At 43.5% G+C, this 26,383-nt stretch overlaps 1 protein-coding gene and 1 long non-coding RNA gene across 25 annotated transcripts in view; one reads left to right on the top strand and one right to left on the bottom strand.

The window, feature by feature from the left end:
• The window catches only part of LOC121079725, a 194,761-nt gene that overhangs the window by 124,734 nt on the left and 43,644 nt on the right, over positions 1-26,383 (top strand). For all 3 annotated transcript variants that reach the window (XR_005825149.1, XR_005825150.1, XR_005825148.1), the window contains exon 6: positions 23,720-23,807. This is a non-coding gene — a long non-coding RNA (uncharacterized LOC121079725). The remainder of the gene's footprint in view (positions 1-23,719; positions 23,808-26,383) is intronic.
• HIC2 (HIC ZBTB transcriptional repressor 2) overlaps positions 1-26,383 on the bottom strand; it is a 74,581-nt gene that overhangs the window by 22,549 nt on the left and 25,649 nt on the right. For 9 of the 22 annotated variants that reach the window (XM_040577349.1, XM_040577346.1, XM_040577332.1 and 6 more), the window contains one exon: positions 10,401-10,470. The exons of 11 other annotated variants lie outside the window; for them this stretch is intronic. The gene's annotated coding sequence lies outside the window, so the exon portion shown is untranslated. Of the gene's footprint in view, positions 1-6,096; positions 6,248-10,400; positions 10,471-26,383 lie in introns of all 22 variants that reach the window. 2 more of the 22 variants (XM_040577343.1, XM_040577334.1) reach the window with 1 other exon arrangement.

Genomic DNA, 26,383 nt, shown 5'->3' on the forward strand with positions numbered 1-26,383 from the left:
TGTAGGACCCTCCTGCCTTATTCTTCCTTCGTTTTCCAGCAGGGGATTCTTATATTCAGACAGCAGCTTATAGGAGAGAGTGCACGAGTGAGAGTGCACGCACCGATCTTAATGAAAAGTCTAATTTATGAGGAATCTACCGCATCCATAAATTATTCCACTGGTTAATTAATTCAGATTTCCAGGTTTGAGCACACATCAGGTTTGTCTGCTCATCCCTACGATAAATGGCCCCAGGCCGTGCGAACAGCTGGCAGCGGTGGAGGCAGTGCCAAACTAAACGTTCCTCAGAAGTGGCGTAGGTAGAACTTTTTCAGGCCACCAGAATGCCTCGAGGGCTGGGTGACACAGAGGGTTCAGTGTACCCAACTCATCAGTCCAGCACAGGTTGGAAGCAAAGAGAAATTCTCACATACTCTACGTCCCAGTCATCTCTTCAGCCCACTGGCCATCCCTGGTCAAATGAATCCCAGAATAAGGCCATGCCATGATACTTCATTCTTAGACAAATAAGCAGAACCCCAAAACCCCCAAATCCATCTACCCCTAGAAACATGTACAGTTCTTACTACTGCCATTTCTCATTTTCAGGAGGTCTCAAGTCCATAGCTCTAAAAAGCAACATTAACTGCCAGGTGAACTCTTACTCTTAAACCAACTATTTATTACACCGGGGCTTTGATTACCAGACAAGCATCTGTTACAAATGCCACCCCATGTTCTCAGACAAGAGGAGTTTAAATGTTGAGCAGTTTCCCATAGCCAAGATTTAACATCTTTACATTTTTATTTCTACTTTGGCGATCGCAGTGTTACTGACTTCCTGCCCAGTTAGCAGCCAGCCTGGTAAGAGCACTTAACTCTTCACATCTGTCATGAGATCTTAGAATATACGCTACCATGTCTTTCTCAAGCAACTTGAAACCAAATCACAAGGGTAGGTCTGTGTCCCCAGCAGACAAATGGAGGCCCAGCTGTATTTTATATCTGTGCAGTATACAAGATGTATTGAGAAACATTCATTTTTAATGATGCATCTAATGCAGAAGCAAATAATTAAGAAACCATTAAAGAAATTCCCCACATTTTGAACAGGAGTGCAATCATTCACATCATTTTTCTACAGATAAAAATTCAAACTTTGAGAAAACCAGGCTTTCTTATCAGCAAGCTCTACATACAGCCAGGTAATGCTGTGTTCCCATGGGGAGGCAGCAGCACTCAGTTTCTCTAAAGGCTCAGGAAGTTTGAATTTCTTGGTGAGAGGGCAACAAAATAGCTCACTTCAGGTAGGAGTAGCTGCGAACAGAGCTGTCCATGAGCCTCTGTACAGGCCTCCATCCAAATGCTCAACTCCCACTCTTGTCAGTACTTGCAAGCGTTTAATCCAAGAGAGGTTCTTCACCAACCTACAGCTATTTCATGACATGCCTGTCTTGGGGCAGAAAATCCTAGACAGCATCCCTTTAAACCAAATGCTGGCATTATATAATTGAAGAAGTTTTACAGGGGAAAATGGCAAAAATCCCACTCATTAAGAAGAAAATTAGTGATCTAGTGCATAGCAATGATTAACCAGATAGCTATCCTTTTTTATTGAGGAACCAGACTAATAATTAAGGTGTTTTTTCTTGAAATATATAAACAAATTATTGGAAAGTTTTACACAGTTTTAACCAGCAGAATTTCAGAGTTCAAATAAATTACAAGCTATTTCACCATTGGACTGTCTGCCTCTAAGGTCATAATTAATTTTAATTTTCAGAAGTTACTGTACCAAACATGTGACCAGTAGTAAAATAAGAAAAACCTCTCTAGGGCTCTCTTGAAGTTTGCATCAAACATAGAGAAGACAGGAAAACAGGAGGCCAGATGCACTTATCTCCAGAGGCAGCTCACACACCTTGAGAAGTATGTACACATGACAAATTTAAAATCCAGTTGCCCATTTTGATATTTGGGGGTGGTAGTGGAGATGAGAGAAAGAGGAAGGGGAGAAGAAGGGGACCAGAGTGTAAGGTTATTGACTTACTCCATGAACACATAGAGAGAGTTCCTTTATCTGTCACATCGCAGCAGATACAGGAAAAGCCGTGGCAATGCCATGCCAGCAGTTAAGGTGCTTTTACTTATTCCTTTTTTCAAATAGTGTCCAATGGTGAGGGAAGGGTAGATTGAAAACAAAGTCATTTAAAGCTACCAATTCTAATCTTGTTTTACATTTACAGTCATGTTATTTCTGTAAAGGATGATCAGTGGCTGGTAACTGCTAAGCCATTTTGATTTACATCTAAATGTAGCCTGCTCTCAATTTGGTATTATTTTTTTGCTAACTGGAAGAATGCACTATCTCCAGTTGAAACTTTATTTTATTTTACAGGTATTTATCCAACTGACATTTTTCCTCTTTTTTATTATTTTAATAAACAGCCAATGACATTTATTAGACATTTTATTTTTTTTCATTTGAATTATACGGCCTGAAAACTCAAAAAATAACCAACCATTGAGAATTTTCTGACCTCATTTCCTTATCAGGCATACTAAACATTTAAGTCAGAACATGTTTAACATTTAAAACAAACTGATTTATTAAGGAGAAGTGAGCTGTAGCTGATGATGTAAAACTGAATTCTTATTTCCTTGTCCTTCAAAATGTAGAGCTAGCTGATATTTGCCTCCCATTATACCTAGTCCTTATTCACCAACTTAGAAAAGGAAAACAAGCATCCCAGTTTTCTTAAGCTTTCATTGGTTTCTCAGCTTTGAATGAAATCCTTTACTGCATTAAGTAGACTGAAATGAAAAGAAATGCCTCGGCAAAACCAGATTAAAAAGTCAATACATTTACTGTGTCCCTGCAACTGCATAAATGTCAAAGCAAAGTGAACCACTTGTTCCTGAAGTCAGAAGACACTGATCTCATGAGGAAGTCTTTGCTAACAGCTTTCAGTATGTGAAAGAAATGCAGGCTTCACCTGATCAGCCAGGGGCTACTGGTAGGCTCCCAGTGACTCAGTGCCATGAACGGAGCACACCTCAGTCACAGCTTGAACGAGACTTCTTGTGCTTCAGCCGATCTGACAGCACTCCTAACCCTGAGAGATGCAGCATGCATGTAGCGAGCCCCGTTTCTGAATGGTGGAGCTCATCCATGACCACAGGTTAGCAGTAATCCGGCTGGTGTGATTACAGCAGGAGAAGCATGTATTAGACAGAGTGCCCTGGTCTATGTCTTGCTGGACAGTCCTCCTATGTGGAGCTTGGCAACCAAGAGAATCTCCAAGGGTAATTGACCAGTACTGCTGGATTTCAGTGGTGGCTAAGGAGCAAGCATGGAGAATGAATTGTTGAGTTTTTACAGAGTTTTGAAAAAATCCTGACGTGTTGAAGAGGTAGAATCATAAAACTTCCTTGCTCCTCTGTCTAAACATCGTTTGGTTTGCTGGTATGGAGCTAGGGGCAAGCAGAGGGAGTACAGCTGCATGTCCCTTCTTCGACATACCCTAGTGAGAATGCCACTTCCCTTAGTTAATAAAGTCCCTTATCCAGTATTAAAGGAAAGTAATCTTTCAGTAGCATTTCTGCCACCTCAAAGGGCAATTTAAAAAATAATGTTCTGTTTTGATGTTTAAACAAGCTTCCCCAGCAATTACTTGTTAATAGCATCCAGAGGCTCCAAGTAAGAAGCCAGACCCATCGTCCAGAGCAGTTTATAGTAGCAATACATGGAGTCGGGCAGAGGATTTGAAGGGAAAGAGAATGCTGGGGACAGGGAAAAGGGGGAGGCTTAAAAACCACAAGTAAGTTTGCTAAGTTTATCCAACAACTAAAAATTGGAATAAAAGCCAATGCCATGTTCCAAAGCCCTCTGGAAATATAAACTGTTTTTTTTTTAAAAAGTCATTACTTCCTTGTTTGTCCAGTCAGGTCAGACACAACAGCTTTCCTGCAGCCTGTATTGTGGAGTCCTCGCTTTTTGCTAAACCTTTGGCAACCCTGTGCCCTTGAGTACTCGGGTGTGGCAGGCAATGACAGCTGACAGGTACAAACTCATTTGCCCCAGGGGTGCCTGGCATGCAAACTCAGAAGGGCTCCATAACATGGAAAAGAAACCACCAAACGTCCAAGAAGAGACAAAGTCCAAGAGGAGAGAGAAACTCTCACTATTTTGCCTTGAAAAGCCTCCTAGTGCCCTCCTCCACAGAGCTGGCCTGTGCTGTGTGTAAGATGTGCTGTTGACGCCCGTGCTGCAGTCCGTACTCCTCCTCGGCCGGGGAATGCCATGCTGCAGTGAGCTCGCTTGCTCCCAGGTTCACGTGGAAGCATTCCAAGCTACTCAGCTTCTGACAGCGCTCCAACTGCTCTACCACGCTGAATTGCTTTACATTACATTGGTTTCCCTGCCAGGAGGCACTGCTGTATTACAGTATGGTCGTCTAGCAAAATGTAAAACTGATTTTTTCACCTCCCAAATACCAACTGACTGTTGCCACTGCAGTCACAACTAGACGCCCTGCTCTGTATTAGACTCTCCTGCTTTTATACGTATGCAAGAGATTTTAGTATCTCCTGCTCAGCTTGCTGCTGCTGCTCTCCCTGCTGTGCTCCCAAAGCATCCTCAGCTTCCAGCCCAAGGTGTCACTACTACTTGAGCTCAAATGCCTAAGCCAGCTCGTTAGGTGCATTATCAGGCAAGCTGACTGCCTAGCAGGAAACACAGAGGTGGGAAAAATAACTAGAAACATAGTAGTGACTCACTGCTTCATTAAGACGGTCAGCTTTTTGCTAAGTCAGAGTTTTAATGAAGTAAGCAGGCTACAGAAGCATTTCATAACAGATTTTTAAGGTATTAAGGAGGCATTTGGCTCCTAATTCTCTTTATTTCAGTGTGCTATGCAGTACTTGTAGGCTGCAAGACAAAACCAGTTCCCTGCACTGCACTGTAGCTAGTTTCCCTTCTACTTTTGAACTATAAAAATAGCCATATTACAATAGAGCAAAGGTCTAGCTTTCTATCTGTTCTTCAGGAGTAGCCAGAACAGTGGGAAAAAAAAGAGGCAGTGAAATAGGGTAGAGTACAGGCAGCCTTTTCCCTTCTTATACCCTCTGCAATTGTTAAAGATTTTCTGATCCCGAGGTTGCATCCAGGCCATCACTTTTAATAAGAACTTATCTGCCCTTCATCGATTTTTGCATCTGTTTAGACTTTTACTATCCATAACACCCTTTGGCAATGTGTTTCACGTGGTAACTGCTGCTTGACAGTGTGTGCCGTCTTTGCCTGATTTGATTCAGTTTAGTTAAGACAACACAAGAACTGTGAAGAATCCCTCCCTCCTCCCCTTCCCCTCCCCGTTCATGACAGCACAGAACAGCTGCAATTTCTGTAATAAGTCATCTCCTTTCTATGGTGAGAAGAGAAATCCTGTTGACTGACTTGAGACCCGTCTTTGATGATCTCCGGACTGTCCCTGGTCCACCACTGCCTTGGAGAGGTGGCAGTCAGAACTGCATAGTGTTTAGGGCACTGACACACCACGAATTTACACAGCAGCATACTGATGGTTTCTGTTTGGTTTACCAGCTTGGGTAAACATCCAGAGAGTTTGTTGATCACTCAGGGAGTGCAGTGTTTCCTCCCAGCTGGCCCATGGCCTCTCTGTAAGAAGATTTTGGGGACTCGCTTCAGAGAGCGCTCTAAAACAGCCTGCTGGGATGGCGAGTGAACATTTTCATCTCCAAACAAGTGCCACCACAGATCTGTAAACTTTTTACCCAATTCAAGCTAGTAAAAATAAGGATTTTTTTGTGGTTAAGGTTTGTTTTGTTTCTTTTTTTAATACGTGGGGCTTAAAGTAGGCAGAAGTAATTTGTAAAATACTGTTCCAGCATGAAGAGAGAGGAGAATGGCATTCCAGAACCATGAGGGAAGAACCTTGTCATCATCTGCAGAGAGACCACAGCTGAGGTGCTTACTAACTTCCTTCAGCTCGTGTTATGCCTTCTTTGTCTTAAAGAATTAAATTACTATGCAGAGGTGGATTTTTACAATTGCCACCACCGCCCCTCCACACATGCTGGCATTCTGCCTACCTGTGAACTGCTGGATTCATCCCAGCAGGAGACCAAGGCTGCACACAGGGTGGTTGCTTGGCGCTCTCCTGGGGACTCAGGTAGTCATCAGGTGGTCCCAGGACCCCGGGAAAGGACAGCACAAAAGGACAGCTCATTCTGTCACCACAGGCTAAAACATGAAACATGATCTACATGTGTGTTATTTTTTTCCCCATTTAGACCCAGAAAAAGCTTCTGAACCCAAGTCCGTAACTGATTTTGCTGCTATGTTAGTTGGCTTTATATAAGACCTTCCAACAAACCTTGCCTTCTTTACCTTGCTTAAAAACAAATAGTAACAAAAAATGCTAAAACTTATTTTTTTTCTTCCTAATTTAAGCTCACCTTTGGTGCAAATTTGCAGGTTGTTTCATCGATGTATACTTAGCTCACAATGTAAGTTCCTCCCGTACTGTCAAATATCTACTAAAACACCGAAATGACACTCCCTCCCTCCCCCATTTCCTGGCCTGCAGAGTGCTCGGTACTGCAGCTACCCTGGGCTTAGAGCTGGAGCAGAGCAGTGTGCTCTGAGTCAAAGCACAGCAGCAGCACAAGCCACAAACACCCTCACGCTGGTCAGAGCGGTACCTGCGGTCCCTTCTCTTCCATCTCCCACTCCTCTGTTCGTTTCCTTGCTCCCAAGAAAGAGCCATTTCTTCCAGTATGACTCGTCTCTTATGAAACTCACAGCTTTCAAATCCCTGCCGCTCTCCCCTTTTTCCACGAGCATGTCAGTTTGCAGATCCTCAAAGCTCACAGTTTCTTCTTTCACCTGCACACCCAGGAGGAAGTCCCACAAGCCAGAGAAGCAGAAAGTACGTGGTTCTCCCCGGCAGGCAGGAAGAAGCATGGGTACACTAAAATCTATACTGACCAACCCAGGAAACTTCCATAAGCTCATCCCAGCAAACGCCCCAGTTTTAAGAAGTTTCCCAGGTGTTCCCATATCAATTAGTGTCCTGCAAGGATCAGTCGGACTTGGCACCATAATGCACACAGCTCACTACACTGCCTCATGAGTCGCCGCTAATCCCAAGAGGCATGCTTCACCAAATATAGCTGCTCCATTTAATTGCTTGGCTTATCTCCCCTCTCTTCTACATGGTTCCTAAAGCCCTTAAAATTAATGATAGATATGCTTGCAGATCAAAATCTCGTGTAATGCCACATGCATCACTTGTTCACGACAGCTCTGTCAGTCACCGTGCTCAGCTGCGATTTCTCCATGCTTCTTAGTAGCAGCTCAAATCCTGCCAAATTTGTGAATGCTGGGAGAAACATCAGAACAGTTCGTATGACCCCAGCTTCAGAATTTCTGGGAAGCATTGTAATGGACCATGAGAAAGGTAACACAAAACAAAGTTATGAGCAGGAACACTGTATCTCAGCATAGCTGATCAGAAAACTGAGCAGGTAATTTGAGCAAACACAGACTGCTGTGAACATGCAGTTAACAAAGATCGCTCAAGACACTTTAACAAAATAATAGCAGAAACACACTTTACTTCCATAGTTAGAAACCTCTCAATCTGAATGAGTAAATGGTTGAAATGACAACCTTTGCACATGGATAGAATTCTGCTAGTGCCCAGAAGCGTCAGATAGCATGCGGAAGCTAGGTGAGTATTGTCAGCCAGTTGAATAAATTGAGATCTAAACTTTCCTTCTGGGTATCTCATTTTCTGAATGTTTTGCATACAGTGCCTGCAAAAATAACATTGGGCGTGTTAAGTACTGGGGAGAAGAGTCCCTTTCCTTCTGCTTCTGAAGGAAACTAATGTGGGACAGAGCATCACTTTTACTCAATGGGATGAGAAATTCCAGCAAATCCCTTGCTGGATCTCTGACAGACGCAATTCAGAAAGTCAGCCAGAGACCAGCCCACACCCATCACCACTGCTTTCCAAGGCTGGAATGAGATAAAGTTGCATTTAAGTTTCGCACTCGGGCTCAAATGTTAGTCACCTCAGTTCTCTCTCTTTTGAAAGACATACATGTGTTTATACACACGCAGACACACACATCACTTCTGGTATTTTTTCTGAACTTTCTACTCTTTGTAGGGATTTTCCGAAGTTTGAGTCACAGGACTAGTTACTTGCTGCTATCTAGGAAGGTGTGCACAAACAGGTAAGGAAACATCTCCTGCCTCATCTTGGACTTCTGTCCAGGCTTTCATCTGCAAAAGTCACTATGTGCAGTTTGCTCACATCCCCATTCTTTGGTAACTGATTAAGGACATGTTATTTAGCTTTAGCATGAGCCAAGAAAACACATTTCTTCATAGCTGAAAAACATCTAGTTCCAGCTCAACTGGTTTTGGAGAAGATTTGGCTGAGAAGAATGAGGATGCCCTCCTGGAGATAGATGTTCTGGCCTCTTGTGGGTGTGACTCTCCCAGCAGGACTTGACAATTCATCATGTTATTGCAGAAAATGCATGTGAGTTCTGTTAATAGGGTCCTCTTCCAGTAAAGACTCTAGAATCTCTGTTCACCTGGTGTCATTGTTCCAGAAGCAGAACTATTACTGCTGGAAGGGAATGGGCTCTTCTAAGCCACAAAAAGAGGACCATGGGTGAATTTAGTTTGCAATTTGAGATGAATGCTTCTTACCATCCAGGACATTTGCATAAAATGGCTTCCCCAGTTCTTAGTTTCATGGATAAACAAATCAAGTCTTTCAATGTATATTGAAAATAGCCATAAGGATTTGCCATCTGAAGCAGCTGTACATTTTGCTCCCTTTCCATACCCATTGTCTACAAGTAAGCATTTCTCAAGTGGTCATCTAGAGGAGCTGGCAGAGGGAAAGCTCAATGCCTAGCCAAGCTGACTCTTCAAGTAAAACATTTGGACAACACAACGATGAAAGTCTTGGAGATATTTTGCAGTGGCTTTGCTATGCTCAGTTTTTCTTCAAAGAAATGTTCTTAAGATTTTCTTGCAAGCTGGTAATTTTCCTGCTGTATCAAATTTCCTTCCCTCCTTCATCTATCTGGGAGAAAATTTAGTTGGTATATGAACATTTGCATGGCATATTTATTTGTGCTGGAAAAAAAAGTTGAGTATAGAGGTGGAGAAACTTGCCTCAAAGTTACAATGGCAGCTGCAGAGCTGATGAAGGACCCCCATCCCCAGTCCCTTAACTATTCATCATCTTGCAACTAAACAAAAGGATAGCCAACGGGCAGTTAAATAAATGACAAACCTGCACAGCGATCTGGCTTCATCTGCCAGAGCTAAAGCTGCTTCTTACAGTCAGTGGCAGAATCCCATCCATCTCCTCTCAGAGGCAAGCCCTGAGAGCCGCCTAGCAGCATGCACTGGTGACACACAGAGCCCATGATCTATCCATGGAGTTAGGCAGAAAGTAGTATCCAAGGTACCTATCATGGCAACATCTAAATGCAAGTATCAGAGCACTTTACAGACAAAAAGGTCTTCCCCCCAGGCTGTTTAAAATTTGCATGTTCCTGTGTAGCACTGAAGATAGCAGCAGTGGTGATTCATTAAGATAATGGTTTAAGTAGGAGGCTTAAGAAAGTCAGGGTGGATTACCATCCAAAGGGCTGCAGTTGGAGCTTCTCCACTCCAGCCTGCCACCTTCCATTTTATGGGAAGGGACAAATTCCAGAAGTCCAAAAGAGAATTATGAATTAACAGCAACTATATCACAACTACAATGCATTAAAGTACAAGAGCACCATCTCTATTCCAGCTCATCCTCCTTAGCAAGGTCAAGCACAAAATTTTGTGTTAAAAGAAAATTTTCTTTGGCATTATAAGTTATTGTTTTTTTTTTCTTGTTTTTTTTTTTTTTTCAATTAGTTTGTTGGTATAGGTTCTCCTTAAAAAAACTGCATTTTTTAAATCTAATATTATTTTCTGTCCCTCTTAGAAACAATAGTTTTCTTCTGAACAACTGTCTTTCCCCACTATTGAATAATCAGACAGGTTTGATAAATTGATTGCTCCCCACATAAAACTGTAAATATACACAAGGAAAAAAGCATACAAGTCCTTTCCACACCCCAAAGTTTAATGCAGTTGTGATCAGTTACGAGCTGAAACATGTTTTCTGTCCATAACGTGGGGTTAATGCTGAGACAGTGACAGGTAGCTAATATTTATCCCTGCTAAGTGAGAGGCCTTTGCACAGTGATTTTGTTACAATACTCAATTGCCGTCTAGAAAGATGCACAGGCAACCCATTTTGCTATTCTTCTGCTCACTCGTAATAGTTGCAATAGGGCATCCCAGCGCATATTGCCCCACTCACCGCTAGCTGTGCTTGGTCTGAACGTCTTCTAGGCACTCTATCCCATGCTGATTCAGTACAGAATAGCTTCCTAGAATACAATTATAGAAAGAGTAAGGGTTTGTCTTAAAAAGGGATTATTCCAGAACAGCTATTCCTTATTCCCAATCACCTCTTCATTAGGATGAAGTTAACTGGGAACAGCTCTTCTGCTCAGATTTGTAACTTACCTTGGTCTGAATCAGTGACCCTGTGTAAATGTGCCCTTAGTTAGTACATTATCATACAGTCATTGTGATGGGTTTGTCAATAAAAACAGACTCCTAGTTGCAATGAGAGTAGAGCTGCTGTGTGGACCCATCTCAGCTGACTTTGTTGTAACTTGGGCAGCTTACAGGATCAAGAAATAGGTTTAAAAAATAGTTGTTCCTATAATGTTAGGTCTCATCAGTACTGCATGTGACATTTTCTAACTTAGAAGTCTTTGGGTCTGCTTTGTTCAAACTTGGTTTATTCCTTAGATATATGGACACTTTAACAGCAGGGAAATTTTGAGTTCTGTAGCTTCTTTGTTTATTAAGTTCTTAGCTTGCAAGATTTCTCATCCAAAAAAGGCTGAGAAAGTACCTGGCACATCTTGGATGCTTATTGAATACATTAAATAAATCAAACGTTTTATGATAAAATTCCACTCCCCCACACCAAACAGATGTAGGTGCAAGTCAAAGAGGCTTGAAGAATTGCACTAAAATTGATTTTGCTCCAGTTTTCCCCAAAGGAAAAAATTTGTGTGTGGGTTGAGACAAAAACATGGAAAATTTCAGCTATCACGAACAACTGAGAAGAGAAATGGAAGAAAGACAGAAGCCAAAACTGAACTTCACATTCAGACTGCATAATTTATATTCTCTCTAGTGTTCTGTATTACAGGCATTCCTGGACTTAAACGTAAAGTGAAAGACTTTTCCTTGGGCTCATCACATTTATAGAGAAAAGTGCCAAATAGCTTAATGCTGGAGCCTTCCAGCCAACTCAGGGGAAATCGCAGATCCATAGAGAACTCTTTGCTTGATAACAGATTCTGAGAGGCTGGAAAAGAGAGGACCCAACATAGCAAGGACAACAGCTACAAAATTGGGTGGAGTGTCGCTCAGAGATACTCATGAAGTCCTACAGCACGAAATTCTGAGAACATCTACCACTTGAAACATATTCAAAACCATTACATGTACAGGGAAGGGACAGAAACAGAACATACTCTGTTAAGGCTGCATCTAGGCTGTTAGGGTATGATTTGGTTTGCCCAGCTGTCAAGCACCACAGCCAGTTCTTCAGCTGGTGCTAGGTATTGTTCTGTAAGCGGGGCCCCTGCACATTGGCACCTCTCCTGGGAACTGTGGCCTCAGGAGGAAGCTTTCCTGCCTCATTGCCCAAGGAGAAGTCCCTGCTCTTGGGTCCACTCTCATGCTGTTGTCACTTTACGCACCAACTCCAGGGATAAACAGTACTTCCCACTTTGACCCTCTGCACAATTTCCTATGCCAGAGGCCCGTGCCCAGGCAGAAGGTATCAGTGGCCAGAGTTCAGCCATTTGCAAGGACAACACTGGCATCTCAAGGAACTCTCTGACAAAGACAGGCAGAGCACTCAGTATTTCAGGGCAGCGTTCAACTGCCAGATCCACAAGACCATTTTTTTATATCCCTGCAATTCCTTGTTCATCCCACACCTCCCACATCCACACTGACAGAGCTGGTCCATCCCGTACACTGAGTGAATCAGGGATCCTATGTCAAAAAATAGCAGGTGACCCAGCCTGCAATTACTTGGTCGCAGTATCTGTGTAACTTTCAGTCTCCCTTTGCACATAGGCAATCTTAGTCCACATATGTATTATTTTATAAGCAACTTCTATGGTCTCTTTTCCCTATAGGACAGAAATTTAAGAGAGACGTGATACTAATGGGAAAGGGCAATTATAAATATATGCAAGTCAGATCAGGAAAAAAAAAAAAAGAAAGAAACTGAAACCACTTCCAGTCTCTCTATCCAACAAATTCCACACTCTCATGGTCTCTGGCACTACTTCACAGTAACCCCAAAAGATGTTCACCTGCTCCCACAGCAATAAGAAACAAACAGTGAAACAGGAACAAAGAAGCTCCCACCTAGGATGACCGACATAATCCCCTGACAGTATATCACAGAGGGAAAACCTTATTATCATTAAAGCAGAGGAAAAACAAACACACATGCACACACACACAGCTCCACTGCTGTGCGCTACTAGCATCCTCCCCATTTTCTATACACATCTAATATCAGGAGATTTATATTCAGGCCAAAAGCTCACACTGGCAGGAGAGGAAAGTACTTTGGAGAAGAGAGGGGAAGGAAAAAAAAAAAGCTTACAGTTTCTTGGCTTGTGATCAGCAGGCTGGATGCATTCTGTGGAACTAGGCCAAAGCGTTAGTTATTATATTCAAGAGAACATCTGAATCCCAGCTCAAGGGAGCCGAGTTTGTGGCTCTCATTTATGCTGTATATCAATTGAATATCAAACCACATTTTCCGCCTTCTGAATAATAAAGCTTAATAGTTTGGGACTCCCATATGGTCTATTGTTAAAATATTTCCAAACACTGGCTGCTGCTTTATTTCTGAAGGAAAGATTTCTCTTTCCTCTTCAAGCTTTACTTGTTTAAAAGATGCTTGTAGCAAAAGCTAAATATATTCATCTTTTAAATATTTCCAGAGTTCTAAGGAGGGCTGAAAAATGAGGGGATAAGGAAAAGCAAATACATTTTTTAAAGTGGCTCTTTTTTTTTTTAATGTCACATGCAAATGTTTGTTCCAGGCAGAAGCAGCTGGTGCCACCAGGCTCTGCTGTTCAGAACAGGGGGTGCAGGAGCTTTCAGAACCCATGAGCTGTTCTAACAAAGGAAGACCACACAGACTCAAGCCATTCACAAAAGGACCCAGGCCGATTATTTGACTATTACTTACAAGGAAGCTTGGCCAGTAATGTAGGCAATAAATACTGGAGAAACCTGTTCTGTGCATAACCCAGGTTTCTCTTTTCACAAGTCCTGCTCTCTAATTAACTACTCATTCCTGGAGGGCATTGCTGATGGATGGAGTGTATCAATTTGGTATACTTTAAAAAAAAAAAAGTTAAGAAACTTGTTAAATAATAAAAGCATTAGCATACTAAACACTGTAAACACTGTGCAGTGTGTTAGGAACAGTAACTAGTGCTTCTTCCCAGTCACACCACAGAGGAATATTCCTGTTCTTCCTATTTGGAAAAATAAAATAAAAAAATTAGTGGCACAGAGATTCTCTAGCTTGCGAGGGCTTCCGTGCCGTGAGAAATGTTCAACTTCTAGCCCTGCTTTCACCCCTGTTCGATTAACGTGGTAGAGCTCAACCGCGCAGTGAGCAGAAGTGAAACTGCACAGCACAGCCTGGTTGTGCGCTGGGGTGAACCTCAGGTCTCCACCTCACCCCACTCTGCCCTCTCTCAGATAAGCCTCAAGCTCTCTCTGATGGAGCCCTTGGTGCAGCACCAGCTTTCATTTCTGCTGGTCACCCAGCAAAACAGAAGGTGCTGTGCTAGGCATGGCCAGCAGCACAACAGTACAAAAATGCAGCAGCTCCTAGGGCCCAGGGACCTGCATAGAAATTTCCGCTCTCTCCTTTCTCTTCTGTTATTGCCCTCATTGCTGCTTCTCATTCCTGTCTCTTACTGCCTGCCTTCTGCCTGCCCGCTCCCCTCCATCACCTCTCTGTATCTGCCCCACCATCACCTTCACCGCTCCAATGTGCAAGTCTTCACAGTCAGCGGTCCTAACCCTCAGACTGGCTGCTCATATTCATCAGCTGCCTCCTCCCCAGGAAGGAAGAAATTCCAGTATTTCAACATTTGCTCTCATCCCAAATTAGGGAGAAAAACTGAAATTAGAGACTCTTCGTAGATGGAAATTCACAAGTAAAAAAAAAAAGAAAAAAAAAAGAAGAGAAACCTATTCATGAACATCAGTGCATTTTGTCTTATTTGAAATGGAATATTTTGACATTTCTGAAACCAAAGTTGGTTCATTTTGTTTTGGTGACCTGACCCAAGAAATTTTGCTTTGAGTCAGTACACTGTTGAACTGCTTTTATTCTCACAGTGGCTTCTGGGTCTGTCTCCCTGGCTGGAAGGCAAATCCCATAGCACAGAGGTGCCCCATGGCACAGTGTGGTCTCAGGGAGAGCTGTACGGGAAATCCAGGGCCCTTAGAGTCCAGAGGAGGACAGGTACATCAGAGTGCTGCTCTCTGAGCACCTGTGCATAGCATAGACCTGTCACATAGCATAGACCCGTCAATGTAATATTTCTGGTAAAGAGCAAGCTTATTAGTTTTACAGGTGAACAGAAGTCTAGAATTGGGCTTTTCTAAGAGGAAAAAAAACAGTTTCTAATTCAAAGAAACTATTTTTCCCTGAAAAAGCCACTCCAAAGGAAAACTCAGATCAGGCTCAGACCAACCACAGCAGCACCTTCGTTCGGGCACTTGAACGCGCTGTCTTAAAAGCAATCCCATGAGCGAAGCTCACTCTTACAGAAATTTCCCCAGCAGAGAACTTAAATCGCAGCAATACCAGCACCCCTCCACCTCCTACACAGCTCCTGGTGTGACCCAAGGACTGTAGGATTGAGTGAATTGACCAAGTATAATGTCTGGTTTAGAGAGGGTCTGACAAGGATGGAGGTTGAGGTTTTGCAACAGATGTCTGAATCTCGCTTCCAGCCAAGGCATGGCCGTGGCTTTTGCATTGGTTAGGTAGAGGCGAGTGCTGGTGGAGCTGCCGAAGGCTTTGATATCTGCCGCAAACCTAAGGGGTGCCACCAGCTCGTGCTCACCAAACTGTTCTTAAAACAAGGCAAGAAGATTCAATGAGGTTTAGTGCACGTTCACAGAAAGTTAATTTAGCACTTTTCCTGCAGAATCTGTAATGGTTGTCTTGCAATGTGTGTTTTTACCCCTAGTTCTGTGTATCTGAGAGGAGGTAGAGAGAGTGCATGTGGATGCATGGTTTTGATTTACTTTAAAAAAAAAAAAGAGAGAGAGAGACACTTAGCCTGTAGTTTTAGTGTTGGAAACTGTAATAAACCTCTCTTTTTAAACCCCATAACCTTGTGACTGTTTTATAGTTATAAGGAATCATAACCAGAGAAAGATTTAGCCTAACAGTGATCTGCCCTCAAAGACATTAATCTGTCACATCTAATAGAAAGGGAATAAGGAGACGAACCTTTTCTCTGAGCAATACAAACAGATGGCGCATGGCTTTGGTGGGAACTTACTGAAAATTGCCCCTGTAACAAGGGTGCATTTGGCAGTGCTGTGCACCCAAAGACGCTGCTTTTGAGTCAGTGAGAAAGGTATCTCTGTATGATTTCCTTGTGTTTTAAAACCTGAATTCTTTATGATCGTATCTCACTGCTTTTGTGGCTGACACATCCAACCAGCTTTCCACCCACTTTTTCACCCCCTTTCTGCCAGTAAGATTGGATCTTCCTTCTGTGTGTAATTTCTACATCTTCTCAAATTAATTCTTCACTTTTGGGGAATCAGCAGAAGATAAACAAGTGCATTGTGCCAACACGTTAAAGCTCATTTTTCTATCAATATTTCAAATACAACTTCATTTGTCTGGGCTTCTGGTCTTTTCTTTCTTACCTCATAAAGCATACTAAAGTCTTCAAGTTAGTTTTTCTTTTCTGTCTTTCCTGTGCCTTATAGGGGAAATAAAGGGTTTATTTTCTCTTCCCTCTTCTTCCCCCAAACTTGAATCCCAAACTTCTCTGGTTTAATATTTTGTGTTCTCTCCCTCCTTCTCTTAAGCACTGTGTTCCTCCAGACTCGCAGTGAAAACCATTTCTGGATCACTTTGCTCTGGGTTCCTTCCTGTCCTCCAGAGAAGCAAAAACTGGCTCCTGGGACACTTTGCTCTGTTTCCTCTCATGGAAGAAAGCCAAAGCTTACTCAACTCTTTTCCTCAGGTCTGCCGCTCAGCCCACTAACCTATCCCCATTTTCCACCCACACCGAACAAGCTGCAAGGTTTCCAAACTTGTCTGAAGAGCTTAGCCCTAAATTCAGCTCGTTGTCCTGTAAGAGACCAGACGTGAAACCAATACCAATGCTTAAGAGTTCTCATGATATCTCCAAGCAGGTGAAGACCATTATTGTCAGATTCCTAGCATGCAACGAGGCCGACAGGGAGCACCGAAAGATACGGGGCAGCAAGAAACCAAATTCACTTGCAGCTGCAGTCCACGAGAGCAGAATGAATTCAGAGGGGCAGTAAACTTAGACGCTGGTTTTCCAGACCAGTCAGGGGCGAGCTGGTGTTGGAAGACCCGAGGTAATCCCCAGCTTACCCCTCAACGCAGTCACAGGGAGCAAATGTCACTTTGCATGGTGCAGCATGCCAGCCAGGGAGTGTGCTTTAATTGCACGTTAATGAACATCGGCATGGAACCCAGCTTCCTTCCTCTCCCTATTTGTGATATAATTAAGATCCCGAATGAGCATTTTGCTTTAGCCTGCAACAGTAACAGAGTGCAGCACTGGAATAACAGGAAAGGGAGAGAATAAGGAAAAAAATCCAGGTGGTAGACACTTACTGCTCCGGCCACTGCAAAAAGTGGAGGCTTGAGTGCACATTTTTGCCTGATTGCATAGCTGTCTCTGCTACCCATCTAATCTGCTTAGAAAACTGGTTTTGAAGGATATGGTTCAGACATACCACTCGCATGGGGGGCGGGCGGGTGATGAGGGGAAAAAAAAGTGCTGCAGCTGCAAAAGATAAAATAGAGACAACTAATTTTCTCAGAGGTTGCAACACAACCTCTCCCCCTCCTCCACATGCAGTCACTGCATTGGCAGGATAAGCTGGAGATTCTCCAGCGTAAGCAAGAAGGCACAATGAGGTGTGCAGGCCCTTCCCCACCCCGATACCCACAGCCCTTGGGGGTACCACAGAGAGCGCAGGCTGACAGCCCAGCCACTCAGAGGGAGGTGGTGACATTCCTCTGCCTGCTCCTTTCAGTTGCGTTACCATTTTTAAGGGGGGGACGTGAGAAAGGCACACTGCTAGATGTTACGCTGAGACAATAACGAGCGTGAGGGAGTTGCAGGCTCCTGCTGTACCAATTGGTGGCTGGGCTCTGAACGTGCATTGTGTGATCCGATTTCTCCTGTCATCCAAGCCGTTTTGCAAACCCCAAGCATACGTTCGTGTAAGCCATGTGTCCTGAAATTTAAACAGCTGAAGGGGACGGGAGGGGTCGGGAGAGAAGAGGACCACTGGATTTCTGGTGACAGTGTCTAAAATATACATTTGCACAAGGAAGTCTCACTTTAGATAGTCACTTAGCAAAACAACTACAGCTGCTGACAGGCAAGAGGTACAGTTTCAAGTGACCATCAGACGTAAAATAGGCCAAATAAATTACTGCAGCCTACAGGAAGCTGGTGGGTGTGCTCCCACAAATGCAGCAGAGATAACAAATGGATTACCAACGGGTGACCAATGTCAGGATGAGCAGACCCTGATTTCAGTTACACCGTAGCGATGATATTACCTAAGATCTAGCAGAAGCGAAACTGAAATGAGAGTCCGACCCAGGATGTCAGGGAGGCCGCTGCTTTGGGTTTTTAATGCCTAGAATTTCAGCCCAGTTTGCTTTGTTTCAGGAGTTTAAGCTGTCTTCAGCAGAAGGGCAGGCAGCCTCTGCCAGCTGCCATGTGATCTGTAAGGGTGTTTTCTAAATGGATTTGGACTTCTTTTGGGGTGGGAATGGGGAAAAAGAGGAGGGGACTTTTTTGTGATGAAGGCAGACAGCATGATAAGTATATTGGCATTTTATTGTCCCTCTCCTCAAAGGTATATTTTCCTTAATTTCCATTCCCTGCCATATATACACTTACTCTCTCCTTTGTGCTCTCCTATATGTAGACCCATCTGCTCCTTGAAAGTATGAAGAATGCCAGTTCTGGTCTTTGTGGGGTCTTTGAGCTTGCACTGTGTGAGTGCTTACTCTCTGACTGAAGTGAAATACAAGTTTTTTTCTACATGCGTATAAATAATTTTTCAGCTTTCCAAAATATTAATTGCTTACGGAAATTAAACATCTGCTAGCAATAAAATCCCCATACAAATGAGAAGATAGTTTCAGTTTGACTAAAATGCTTTTCTTTGCTAATTGCTAAAAATACCACTTTCTTGTCTGCTATAATGGCAAATTCATTAGTTTGCCAATTATCAAAATATTTCAGTCCTTTCATGACAGAAAGGAAAAGGTCCAATTCATATCTCCAAGCAATTCCTACAGTCCTGCAAAACCACATGAGAAACTGGCTGTTACATCTAGTCACAAAAAGTTTTCAGAGCAGAGACTGACTACGTGGGTAGCAGAGTCCACCTGCACACCTCTCCTCTGTCGCCCACAGTCCCCCAGGAGTCTGCCAAATTTTCTCAAGTATTATTCTGCACGCCACAGCTGCTGTGGCAACTAGGTGCTGCAAGTGCAAGAGGCGCCAAAATGCTGATAACATGAGAATGCTTAGAATAGCTGGTGCCAGAGGGAGAGAAGGGGCACACCAGCTGAATGCACATCGCACAATGAAGTAAGTTAGTTGGGTAAAAGCCCCCCATATGGTTGCTTGAGAACATAGAGCTAAAAGGGCTTTCACTGTTTTGAGAACTGCAGATCTCCTCCAGCTTATCATCTCACTCTCTGCAACTTGATGCAAAACCATGAAAAAAAATGGAGAAAACACAGCATTTTATTATACAGGAAAAGCACTAGTCCTTTGCATGAGTATGTCTTCTGCATTCAAGAATCCAAGAACGAAGCTGCAGTACTTGCCCTTTATCCACTTAAGGGATGAAAGGCCAGGCCTAACTCTCTCAAGGTCAAATAGCAAGTTCAGCAGCAAAAGATGACGAGGACTCAGTTACATCCAAATCCCATTCACCAGTTCTACCCATCAGATCGAGGAGACGTTAAACACCCTCGTGTGTCAAAAATGCCCTCGCAGGTCAGCCTGTGAGAGAGAAGTGGGAACTCACACGTCTCCTTCCTCTGTCCCCCACCCCTCTCTTCCCACTCCAGTGTCGTTCCAAAGGCCACGTGATGAGATTTCCCTAATCAGCAATTAAACAGTTAACGCTTACATTACAGCAGATGGAACTGGAGTTGCTGCAGGGAAGGTATGCAGAGGGAAGGAGGAGAAAAGAGACAGCAATGGGGAAAAAGCAGGCACAGAAACAATCCTGAAGGAAAGCAGTTTTCCCACTAAAAGGAGTGATTAGTTGACTAGACAACGTAACCCTTAAGACTTTGTCTAGACTCGGATAAAATGCTATATTATAGAACATGCTCGAGAGGCATCGTGGAGGCAAGGCTCACAGCCTTTAAGCTTGTGGTAGCCAAGGCAGAGGCTAATTAGGACGTGTTCGCTAACACGTCCTGATGTTCCACGCTTCAATCCTTGCCCAAGAACTCAAGGCTATGCAAAGCAAAGGTCTCTGATGTTGTCTCAGTGATCGTAAGGGCAGCGCTATGACATGGTGCAAAGAAATCAGAACGGTGAGGATCAGCCCGAGTGTTAACACCCAGAATTTTTCATATGCTCATTGAATGTCTCTGAATATGTGTGTCTAAAATATTCGTCAGTATCTTACTGTTCAACCTGCTATGACATTTTTCCTCTAAAAATCTAATCAGAGCTCCAAATGCCAATACCAAAAGAGGCCACAGGCTAACAGCCTACACTCTTGTGAAACTTCTCCTTTTGCTCCAGTGTTTGCTCAGGCAGATTTGGGAAGGAGGGGGTGGGGGGAAAAGAAGAGAGGGTGAAGAAAAGTGTGCCCAGGGCCTTAGCAACACCATCATTTTGACAATCCACTACCAGATTTGTAATTAAAAGCAAGTCCCACCTCACTAGGGCAGCCAGATGCATCCACAGAGAACTTGTTCAGAGACTCGTTACAATAAATACCAGGAGAATTACGAATGTTGTAGCTTCTTCTTAACCCTTCCAGCAGTATTTCGGGAACCGCCTGTCAGTTTGAAAGACTGATCGTTTTTCTCTCAGCTTGTTGTAGGCTCTAGGTGTGCCCCTAACCAAATAGGCTTACCACTTAAAAGCTTAATTGCACCTGTGGCTTAAACCTTATCCCAGACAGTATTTGGGAGCATTTGGATTTGGGCGTTTCAGGTGTGGGACTGGGGCCTGCATTCACAAACAGAGCTAGACAAGTCAGAGTAGGAGCCCCTGCTGAAAGCAGACTATGCCAGGGAGACAAGGATAGGGAAAAAAATAGTGCTTTTCCCATTTTGATCACATTTACTTGTATTTACATTTCCAAAGTTGGGTCTGAGTAATGTCCACCTCCTTGTTTGTGACTGAAGGCAGGTTTCACGGTCTCAGATTTCTTTTTCACAACAAAAAAGATCAAAGTTTGAGCTACTTGTGCAACCTAGGTGTTTACAGTGAACTGGTCTAATCGCGTGGCAAGCCCTCCCTCCCTTCCGTTATCAGTCTCACGCTCAGCCCAGCTCCTTCATTCCATATGCACCAGGAAGGACGGCGAGGAGAGAGCCCACGTCTGGCTTGGATTATAACCCACCATCCCTTCTGTCTGCTCCTACCCTGGAACTAAAACACAGCGTGCTGGGGAAAGGTTTAACGCATTCACTTTTCTGCAAGGCTGGCAAGTCATTCCCAGGTTGTGTTCTTAAAGAGGTTTTTAAAAAGCAACCAAATGCTGTGTGAAGAACCAAAATAAAAGAGTAGATTCCCTTCACTCACCCTCTCAGCACTGCCCAGGTTATACAGACACATAGCGCGTCTTAGTGCCAGAGGAGACCTGTGCTGCCTTCTCAATTATTGGAGAAGGAAAGATAAATAAATGCAGCCTAATAGGAGTCCGTGCTTGAGAGCTTCCTCATTCCTGATCTCATTCTGTCTTCATGCGAGGACACACAAACTTTCTGGGTCTCAGTTCTGTAAGCTATAAAAATGGAGCTAAATTCTAGGGTTTGGTGAAATTGTTTTAATTAATAATCGCAAAGCGCACATCTTAAGATGGGAGTAATCATATAAATATTAATGAGCTCTGACTACTGGCAGTGTGCGTGTCTCTGAGGAATCGTAAGCACCATGGATGGATCAAAGAGGGCACATAGCTCTGAGACAGAGTGATGGGAGTTGGCTCTGTGTTTAACTATTTTTTAAAGTAGATCCTCAAGACTGTTGTGGATATTCCCTATCAAGTTACAGCAACTTTCAATTAAAATTACATCTTATCCTTAGGCAAAATTCCACAGTGTACCTTTTAATATTAGCAGGGCACATTTCCACTCATGTAGATCTTTATTCTACATACACCTACCAATAGATCTCTGTAAATAGGGTCAAACCAACTGGGAAATAGATCACCTCATTCTGATCAAAGTAAATCCCCCCTACCCAGTTGCGTTACCAAATGACTTCGTGCTGTAGTGGCCATGCCGTGGCAAGACGTGAGATGAGGACACAGCATCTGCTTCGCGGTGTTAGTAGGATATGGACGAGTCCCTCACACTTCAGGCATGGGACAGACCTTCGAACAACTGTGACAGAAAACTAAGCTGTCATCTCCCGAGCATGAGTAGCCCAAAGACTTAGGAGAGGTCGGAGCCTTTAATCACGGCGCTAAGTGGGTTTGCTGGCACAGTGACGGGGGCAGCCCCGGAGCCCCCGGGACGCGCTGCCCTGCCCGGCGGGCGCTGGGAGGCTCAGGAGGCTCGCAGCCTCCTCAGGAATGCCGGATGGCCGCAGGCCTCAGGAGTGTTTTCCAAAGAGGTACTTACGTTTGTTTCTCTTAGGGTCCAGCAAACCTGTGGGTGTTTTTTTGGTGGTGGGGGTGGTGGTGGGGAATGAGGAAGAGTTGCTTTTTTGTTGTTTTTTTTTTGAAACATTAGAAGACAACAGGGGGCAGGAACCAAAGATCTTTCTTTCTGTGAGGAAAATTCAGTCTCATCGGCTGCCTCCTTACCTCTCTCAATGTAGTAAGACCCCGTGGCCAGCTTTCTGCCCACTGCTCAGCAGCCAGGGCTTCCTAGGTGCTTTGTGAGCCAGGGACGTGGCGAGCCAGAGGGTCTTGCCTGCTTTGTGGGGGATGCGTTTCAGTTCCTCAGCACTCAGACCAAAGGCCCTCGGTCCAGCTGATCTCAGCCACGTCTCGTAACTTCTGCTTTTTTCAGTCAGTGCTAAGGCAATGCTGTAGCTGCCTCTGGTTTTGTCTGCGCTGAGGCCACTGGAACTGATCGCTTAGTGCTGGTAGCAAGAATGAAAATCAAACAGCATTGGCACCCTCAAGGCATTTGTAATTGTGTCCCTGAGCGGCTCAGAGGGGGTGCAGCAAAGAGATGGCATTAAGGATCCTTAACACTTCTTTGGTGAAAGGGGGAGAAAATTTTAAGACGTGCAGGACAGACAACATCTTGATAGTTACAAAGAAAAAAAGAAAAAAGCTCCAGAAATGCATTTCCTCCTGGGGTACCAGTAAAAGACTGGATGTTCACAACATATGGTGAGTGGAGGCCAAAGTAAGTTTAAAAACTTGGATCTACTTGCTGTGTTCAGTGCTAAAAGATAAGATGGATAAATCTTGCCAACAATCTTTAGGCAAGGAACTGTGAACCCAAACCAGCAGGACAGGAGGTTAATTTCTTCCCTCAGCCACACCAGGGAACAAACAGTTTTTATAGGAAATTCAGGCACTAATCTAGCAAATACCTCTCCATAAACTCTAGCCCAAAAGAATCACTTTGGAAAAGGTCATACCACCTCCTGTTCCCAGAATTAAGTTAATTAGCACTTGTCCCTCTCTGTATAAGATCAGGGATCCTCCCACAAAGGAGGTACACAACCGAACTGTTAAAAGATATACATATGCCCTCTTAAGCAAACAGGCTTCTTTGTAGTATCACTAAGATTCCCTCTGGTCATCCCTATAGAAAAACACTCAATTGGAAGGGAAGCAGACTGAGAGATTAGCATAACCAATGCTTTGCCAGGTATGAGGGGCATAGTACTGGGCAATGGGCATGCTGGTATTTTAGTATCAGGTAGCAGCAATCTCCCCCTGTCTGGATGAGTTTTACGGGGTACAGCATCAGCCTTGCGTACAAAATGAAATATTTGAACAATTGAAATTTTCTGTCATTGAATTTGAAAGATCTGTAGTGCTTTTTCCCCTCTGATGTGCTTTGTCTCTCTTTATTCCATCCAGGCATTTATGCTGTATGTATTATTATACTGAAGTATTTCACTTCCCCTCCCTGTGACCAGCTATGTGCATTGAGAGAAAGTAAATCCAGGTAAGGCCTGCTATCAGTTATATCTGGGTGCAACTGAAGTTTGATCAGCAATGAAGGTCAACACACTGTTCTGTATTTTCTGTCCACAAAAAAAGTTACACAGTTCACTTACTGAGAGAAGAAAAAAATAGCCTAGCCTACCATATGGTTCTTGGGCACAGAAACATCTTCATGGGTTGTCTGCCATGGTACTTACTGCTGGTTTACAACAGTAGTTTAAAAACAGAAACCCAAATCCAAGTGTTTAATTACAGACATGTCCAGCATAATCTAACTCTAGCATAGCATAAACTACATAGGATGCTAAACCCCACTTCTTAAGCTGGGAGCCTTTCTGACAGACAGCCATGACTTCTTGCTCTGAACACAGCCTTGAACCTGCTAAGCAAGAAAGGATTACACCAAGGAGGGTAAGCTCCGTTTCACCAGGCAGAACACTGCTTTGCAGGCCCGTAAAAAGGGTCCAGAGACTATTTGTGTCGACTCCCTAAACCACAAACCACAGCTAGCCCTCCCTCTGAAGCAGTTGCACACTGCTCTGTGCAAAGCTGGAGCAAGATACTTTGGCATCCAGATCGCCTTCTCTGGGGGCCCACCCATCCCTTTTGGTCTCTTTCCATTCCTTATCACAGACTTACAGACCCTCTCCTGGGCAGCAGCAGAAACTGGAGCATATTTGTCTCCACATTTGGCACCCTTCTGTTTCACCATTACCCTGTTCTTCTGACCAGGGTGCAGCTTACCCACCCTCGCTGGGTTCTCTGATACCAAGAGTGGAGTAATACATCTAGAATCACATATAAGAAATGTAAAACTGGCAACTGGCATTTGAAGCAGAATGAGAATTCAGGATGCACTTGGCATTTCAGCTTTAAAGTTTAAAATAAACACAGCAAACCTGAACTGTAGCAAAGGAATGGCTTATGGGCAGCTCAGACTTGTCCTAGGCTTTCAAGCCAGTCATTTCCCATAAATACTCATCATTTTAAACATAAGAAAGGGGGAGAGGAGACAAAACAAACTGAGTCAACTGCTTAGTGTCTTTCTGATTCAGAGTCCTCAGCAGATGTAAGACAGAAAACTATTCTATGAAAAAGTTCCTTTTTGTGTATCTGGGACAGCCCCCAAAATTTTTACCAAAGGGGAAGAAGAGGACAAGAACTAAACTGCGAACTTGTCCGCACCCTAGCAGGAATTCACCCGTTTTTCACCTCCCACAGGTATCATTAGCATGCTACTGAGAGCAGAAAAAAAAAAGCAGCTAAGATCAAACACAAGCTAGTAACAAAGCTCTTCCTCTTGTCATCCTGCAATGGACCAGAATTTCTGGCTGCAGCTAGTCTTTTCCTGAAAGGCAGGGTAAGTTCAGAGTCCCTTTTTAAAAAAAGTGCCACACTATGAACGTGCTACAGCTGCGACACAGAAAGTGCAGAAGGCAGGAAGTCTGACGTTCACACCAACCTCGGCCCCTTCACTCACACCTCTTTTCAAATAGCTTTAGCACATGGAGCCCACATTTTCACATTCTCAGAACTAGCTTTATCTATCACATTGCAAGTTGAAGAGAATTTTTTAAAATAGTACAAATCCCTCTTTTCAAATTCAAAGAATCACTCTATTGAGAGAAGCTTTTAAATTATGAAACTTACAAACTGTTCACCTCTCTGATTTTTGCAATGTGGCTACAATCTCTTTTTAAATAATCAATCTAATTTTTTAAAACTAAAATATGAATTGAAACACCATACCAACTGTTGTCACAGTCCAAAAATGTCTGGATTTTCAAACTTAAGTCCTCCCCTGTATAAAAGGGCCACACACATGTAGGTGTCAATCAGACTCTGTGGCAAAACAGAGGAACCCAGGCTGAGATTTCAGAATGGCACAGACTTTCCTGGAGAGAAACAAAGTGCCAGTCCTCACCCATCTGGAATAATTTCTGTATTTTAAAATGCAGACTTTTTGAATTTGACCTGAAGAGGCAAGTTGCTTGATTTCTGCATCTGCTGTTTTGCAGTGTTGGTGATACAAGTAGGAAAAGGGAGAAATAAATATATATAAGGCTACTCCATAATAACGCCTAATATTATCACTGGGGCTGCCTTTGCAGGCAACTCAAGATCTGTTCTGTGCCCAGAAATTCTATAGCAGATCCTGTGCATTTTTATTCCATTCTGTTAAAGAAACTATCTCCATTCCCCCCCTCTCAGCACCCGGATTAAAATAAAAGAACATTCAAAGTATTTGTGGGAAATGGCAAACAAATGTGTAGTAAAGTCTGGAGATTGCTCAGCAGCAGAAAGCCGCATGCAGAAATTAGCCATGGGAAGTAACTAAGTGAGGACAACAAAACCCAGCATTGTCCAGCATTTGGACACTCTGCAAAAGGCTGATGATTGAGTGGGAAGAGCCAACCCCACATGATACTGCAAAGTCTCAAGTACTATTTTGAATCAGGTAAACTAATATCTCCTGTACCTGTTCCAAACCATGCAGTAATACACGGTCTCTGTTTCTACAGCCTGCTGGCTGCCTGCTTCGCAGTAGCATCTATCTGGGAGAAGATCTTGTATTTT

The sequence above is a fragment of the Cygnus olor genome, chromosome 17, assembly GCF_009769625.2.
Source record: "Cygnus olor isolate bCygOlo1 chromosome 17, bCygOlo1.pri.v2, whole genome shotgun sequence".
Taxonomy (NCBI): Eukaryota; Metazoa; Chordata; class Aves; order Anseriformes; family Anatidae; genus Cygnus; species Cygnus olor.